Source organism: Theobroma cacao, chromosome 3 (assembly GCF_000208745.1).
Source record: "Theobroma cacao cultivar B97-61/B2 chromosome 3, Criollo_cocoa_genome_V2, whole genome shotgun sequence".
NCBI lineage: Eukaryota > Viridiplantae > Streptophyta > Magnoliopsida > Malvales > Malvaceae > Theobroma > Theobroma cacao.
The window spans coordinates 13,867,057-13,873,663 of NC_030852.1; the positions used below are offsets into that span (position 1 = coordinate 13,867,057).

At 36.2% G+C, this 6,607-nt stretch overlaps 1 long non-coding RNA gene across 1 annotated transcript; it reads right to left on the minus strand.

Moving 5' to 3' along the window:
* On the minus strand, positions 4,588-6,224 carry LOC108661256. The gene is made up of 3 exons (XR_001927006.1): positions 6,186-6,224; positions 5,529-5,652; positions 4,588-4,842 (listed from the first exon to the last, which is right to left on the minus strand). It is a non-coding gene; the product is annotated as an uncharacterized LOC108661256 (long non-coding RNA).

Here is a 6,607-nt window from a genome sequence, read left to right on the forward strand (position 1 = left end):
AAGATTCAACTCCCCAGAATGTTGGAAATATGTATAGGATGAATGAATGTTGAGAAGTTTGACAAGAAATGAAGTAATAAGATGGTGATTGGTATACATAGTAAGTATAAAATGTGATTGAAATCGGTATGATCAAGATGGAGTTATGGTTCAAATTTAATAATGGGGATAATGGCATACTCAACATCTTAAAATAAAAGATAATGATCGTGAAGGGTAACGTCGATTTGATTCTAAAGGATGATAACAGACATAAGTGAAGCATTCTAGTCAAACTAGAGGTAAACGAGGTGAATGAATGACTGAAGGTTTGACAAGATTCGAAATAAAGATATGTTTAAGGTTAGTGACGGAATTAAAGGCATACTTGGGATTTAAGGAGGGTACCATGGTTTTGACTCAAGGATGATAATAGATATAAGTTACTGTCACGATCCAAATTCTGGGCCATGACCTGTGCATGGGCCCAATGGACGTAGTCCACTAAGCCCAAGCAAGCCTATTAATCTGACGTGTTCATCATTCCATCATAAACTGCTAAGTCACATTTCAAAACTTAGAATCAAAATATTATTAAACATTGCCATCTCATACTGGGATACTAAACAAGTGTATATACATTTGTCTACAACATGTATCTTAACAATTTACATTAGGTTTGTCTATACACAACAAAATAATACTCGACTTCCAGTGGAGGGACTCGGACGAATGTACAACTATTGAATGCTGAGACTCCTACCAAAAGATGGATACAAGTTTACAAGGACACCTCGTCCTAGTTACCGACTGCCTCGTGATCTAAAAACATGAAGTTGAAAACAGTAAGTATAAACCCAGTGAGTGAACAAGGAAGGGAACAAGCAACAACAAGGGAGAATTTAAAATCATGATGCACTTGTTTCAAAACAATGAAATTTAGTTCCATTCATATTAAAAACCCCTCATCAAGCCCTTAAATGATTTATCATTTGAAAATCATGAACCCATACATAATGAACCATTTGAAGAATGAAAGCTTCAATGATACGTTAGCAAGTCAAATACGACAACAAATCTTCGCTGCATTGAAAAGGCATTCTCGCTACAGCTACAGCAAGAATGCCTTTCCACTGCAGTGACGTTGGGATTTGGTTATTAGCCGAACGAGGGTTGCCCAACTGGCCGAGGGTTTCTCACTAAACCTCCTCATTTTAAACTTAACTCATTTAATCCTTAATGTTGGAAGTCCATGCTCCGATATGGTAGCAAAGAAGTGAAAGATAGGGCAGTAATTGGACAAGATAGGAGACCAAAATAGAAATTTTTTGCTACAGCGAGATTGAATCTCGCTGCAGCGAAATTGTAACCCAGAAACAGAAGGTTTCTCGCTGTAGCGAAATTCAGCTGATGAAACAAAGAGTTTCTCACTGTAGCGAGATTCCTTTTCGCTGCAGCAAGAAGCTACAGTGACTATCTCGCTGCAGCGAGAACCAGTTCTGGTGAAGGTTCTCAAACCCAAGAGTTTCTCACTGCAGCGAGAATGAGTCTCGCTGCAGTGAGATATAGGGCACCAATGAAAAATTTCCCTTTCTCCCAAAGAAAAACCACCCTGCTAAAATGTCCAAAACAACATGAAACGCATAACAATTTTCCACAATTTAACATGTCAAGTTTCACATGCATTACAACCATATACCATTACTCATTAATTTCCTATATCACACATATTTACATATGTATATATGTATACGTATACCCATCATCATCATGCACACCATCCCATCATCATCATCACCAGCTCATGCGCACTCCCTACTCGCACATGGCTAGGTCATCACCGGGTTATGCGCACTCCCTACTCACACATAATCGGGTCATCCTCGGCTTATGCGCACTCCCTACTCGCACATAGCCGAGTCAATGTCATTACACAACAATATATTCATGCATATATATCAACACAATGTGGTAGTGCATGAATCAATAATAGTCACATGTCACAACATAAACCATTTCTCAAGAGCTTGTTCCCAAGGCACTTTTTTTTAAGAAAAGTTGAATAAAATCATTCAAACACTTTGTACAAAACAGTCACATTCCCAAAATAGTTTTGATAGGCAGTCCACTCACCGATTTATTGTTGAGCCTTTAGCTGACTCTAATTCCCCTAATGATCCAATTGAAAGGATGGGACTTTATTAGAACCTAGGATCACATTAGCGTAAGCAATAGGTCAATTCACACACTATGAACTCTAAAAGCTATCTCTTAGCTAGCTTTCAATTGCCATATTAAATGGTTATCTATGTTCATTATTTTAATCACTAAAAAGTAATGAACATTCTCAACAATAAAACAGCTCATAATCCCAATTATTAGCCATTATTCACAGCTAAAAATCAAGATTAGTTCATCACTTACCCTAAGGCTCCTTGTAGTCGAATTTTCTTCCAATAGCTTTCAAATAAGTGGGGTAATTCTCTCTTTCTCTCTCTAGAATGCCTAACTAGTGAGAGAAAGTATGGAAATAAGCTTTACCAAGGGTTTTGAAGTGAGAGAGTGAAAGAATACAAGGGTTCTAGTCAAAAGGGCATAAGGGTATGAAAATTAAAGCTAGAGAGAAAATTATGCAAGTTCCATATCAAGCTTCCATGGAGGTTTGAAAGAAACGTGAGAGGGAAGAAGGAAGAAGAAGACAAGCTACTAGAAAATAAGAGAAGAAGCTGCTGGAAGAAGGATATTTATAGGCCAAACTTATCCATTCCCTTAAAATTACGAAAATGCCCTTGACTAGTTAGCTTGTTCTCATGCAACCCTTTGTGCAATCTTTTTACTCCTTTGACACCGGGACAAGGTCCATAATTGTCTAGACATACTCGGGTTCATGAAAACTTAAAATTTTAACTCGAGGTGAAAAATGACCATTTTGCCCCTACCATAAAAACCGTCAAAATTTTGGTTTTCTTTCCATTTTACCCCTAATTTCACCATCCATTTATGCCTTAGGCCTACTTAGACCATAACATTGTTTGAAAATCTTACTTTTATGGGCTTACTAAGGAAATGACGAAATTACCCCTGATTAGGGATATCGCGTATACTTCCCTTTACGAGTCTATAAAGGTCAAGGTCTCACAGTTACGTACCCTGACCTCGTAAAGTGTTCTAGTCAAATTGAAGATAGTGAGGCATGTAAATCAAAATTCCCTATGAAAAAGGAAATGGAAAATGATCATTGAGTGAGGTTAACAACCCGATGTTAAAGAGAATTCAAGGACGAATTCTATTTAAGTGAGAGAGAGTGTAATACCCCGTACTTTGATATGGTGACTAATAAAGCTTATTGGATGCTAATTGAGGTTAATTATAATGTTTAGAAATAATGAAAGATGAAAGGAATAGTTTGGGATAAAATATTTCGCACATAAGGAAATAATAATAAAATAATGATATTTTTATCGGAGAAGAATTTGCAAGATAAAAAGTGATTCGGAAGTCAATTGAGGCATAATAAGGTATTTTGGGAACCAAGGTAACAAGAGGAGACAAGAGGAAATTTTTGGAATAAAATAATATTAAAAAATTAATATTTTATGCAGTGTCAAAATTTTCCATGAAGAAGGAGGATATGGTCAATCTAAGTGGGGGAGAAGAAGAATGAGAGGATTTTTGGAGAAAAATGACGTTAATAGGGCCGCATGTCTTTATTAAGTAAAAATAGCACGGGCAAATAAATATTTTAAATATTATGGGGACACAGCGTTAGAGTACAAACTTCATACTTTGTTTGTGCATGTGTAGGAGAAGGTAATAGAAGGAAAGTGGAGTTAAATGAGTGTTGGGAGGACTAAATTAAAATGGAAGGAAACAAAAAAGGGCAAAACGATAATTTTATAAGAAGTTTGGTCAAAGCTTCCAAAGGATGCTTTGACTCTGATTTTTTTAGGCCAAGACTAACCTTATCCTTTCCCCCAGCAGATTTTTCTTCTTCTTCATCCATGCTCCACGCGATTCTTGAAGCTTCCATGCCATTTTCTCTTTATCCACCATGAAATCAAGTTTTCTTCACTTTCCTTTCCATGTTTTCTTTTCCTTTCTTCTCCAAACTTCTTGAGCATTAAATTTACAGCCTTTAACCCCAATTTCCAGCACACCTAAACCCTAGGAGGAGAAGAAAGAAAAAGAGAGAAAGGAAGAAAAAGCTTGGTTTTGGCAATTCAAGTAAAGAACGGTAAGAATTCTTGTTTTTGGCTTAAGTAGTCTTTGAAAATGAGTCAGTGACTTGGAAAAATGTCTTGTGGCAGCCAAGATTGGCTTGATTAGAGAAAAATTGGTAACATGTAAGCCAATAAACCCATGGGTACATGAAGGACTCAAAGTGGAAAAGGAAAACGGTAAGCTTAACACTATGTTTTAAAGCCTACGGTTAGTTGAATATTGTGATGGAATTATGGTTGTTGAAAGTGTCACAGCCCAATTCCTGGGCCATGACCGGCGCAAGGACCTAATGGGCTCAGCCCACTAAGCCCAGGTAAGCCTACTAAATTGATCTTATACATTAATCCCTATTCCTTTAGAATCCAAAATTCGTAATGTTCAAATACCGTTCCTTTGAAAACAATTCATAAAACCCAAGCATGCATTCATAATGGTATCATCAACCACTATAATCATATATAGATTAACAAATGATTCTTAGTATTTCACACCAAGTATTCATATACACATGATTAAACCTTGACTGTCAGTGGAGTGACTCTAGGCATGATTGCTAACATTTAGTGCCACGTTAAACCTATCGAGCAATGGATAGGGAGGAGCACCTCGTCCTAGGATCCAATCACCTTTAACTCAGGAAACCTAAAATATGAATTTTAAAAACGTGAGTATAAACTCAATTAGTGAACATAGGAAGGGAACAAGCATCAATACGGGAGGTTTTAGAAATCATGATGCATTTATGTTGAAGACAATGCAATTTAACTCAATTTCTTGTCACAACAGAAATCTATCGTTGCTGCGGTGAAAGTCAAGTGGAAATCGTTTCTCAAGTTTTAACATTCAAAAATCAATGCAACCACAATATAATTTCCAAAACCTCTATATATATATATATCATCTATAAACATATATATAACCACCAGCCTCGCCCCCAACTCTGTCTCAGCTTATGTGCACTACCACACCGCACATAGCCAGGTCAGGATAACTCATGTGCACTCATACACCGCACATGGCTGGGTCAGCACAACTCATGTGCACTCCTACACCGCACATGGCTGGGTCAGCATAGCTCATGTGCACTCCTACACAGAACATGGCTGGGTTATAATTATCACATAAAAGTATCATTTAATGTAAAATATACACATCAACATAATATAGAAACTCATGAATTCATCATGTCCATATCTCATAATATCAAAACATTTCATCAAGGACTTGTTCCCATGCAACTTTTAAAGAAAAACCAACAAAATATTTCAAGTGGCTCAATCAAGCATAAAATCATTTATTCCAAAACATTTTAATGCAAGTTCACTCACCTGGCAACAACGAGATATTAAGTTGCTATTTGTTCGGAGGTGTCTCTAACTATTTTCACTAGCCGGTCGCTCGTTATTTACTCCGACACACCCCCACAATACTCTAACTTTATCTTTGCACTTCCTAGCAATAATACGAACTCAATATATTTAATTACATATGTATACGAGCAGCACTTCAATCAATTAATCCTTACTCAAATTTATATTTTTCCTTCTATCATGAAACCATCTTCAATTAACTCACATCTTAATACATTTTTACAAAAATTACTTATATCCATTGCTTACGTAATTCCTTAAATTATATCACCGGCAACTTAATTATGATGTCACGTGTCTACTTCAGCCTTTCTAAATAATTTTTGCCCAAATCCATCTTATATTTCCACACATAATCCACATATATGGCATCAACAATCATTCTCACTTTCACTCAATTATTTCCTAGTTTACACGCATCGTTATATATCTAACTTTCAATACTTTGTTTCTCAATCCTCCATCCACAATATTCCTTTTTCATTTCTTTCAAATGACATGCCATACAATCTTAACAATTTTCAACTAGCTTATGCAAGTAGATCCTTTCAACAACCATAAATTCCCACAATATTCAACTAACCATAGGCTTTAAAAACATAGTGTTAAGCTTACCGTTTTCCTTTTCCACTTTGAGTCTTTCATGTACCCATGGGTTTATTGGCTTATATGTTATCAATTTTTCTCCAATCAAGCCAATCTTTGCTGCCACAAGAGATTTCTCTAAGTCACTGACTCATTTTCAAAGACTACTCAAGCTAAAAACAAGAATTCTTACCGTTCCTTGCTTGAATCACCAAAACTAAGCTTTTTCTTCCTTTCTCTCTTTCTCTTTCTTCTTCTCCTAGAGTTTATATGTTTTGGAAATTGGGGTAGAAGTTGTAACTTTGGTGCACAAGAAGTTGGGAGAAGAATGAAGCAAGAAGAGAAAAGAAATGAAAAGAAAACAAGGAAAGAAAATGAAAGAAAATTAGTTTTCCATGGGAGAATGAGAGAATGGCGTTGGAAGCTTCAAGAATGAAGAAGAAAATATCTTA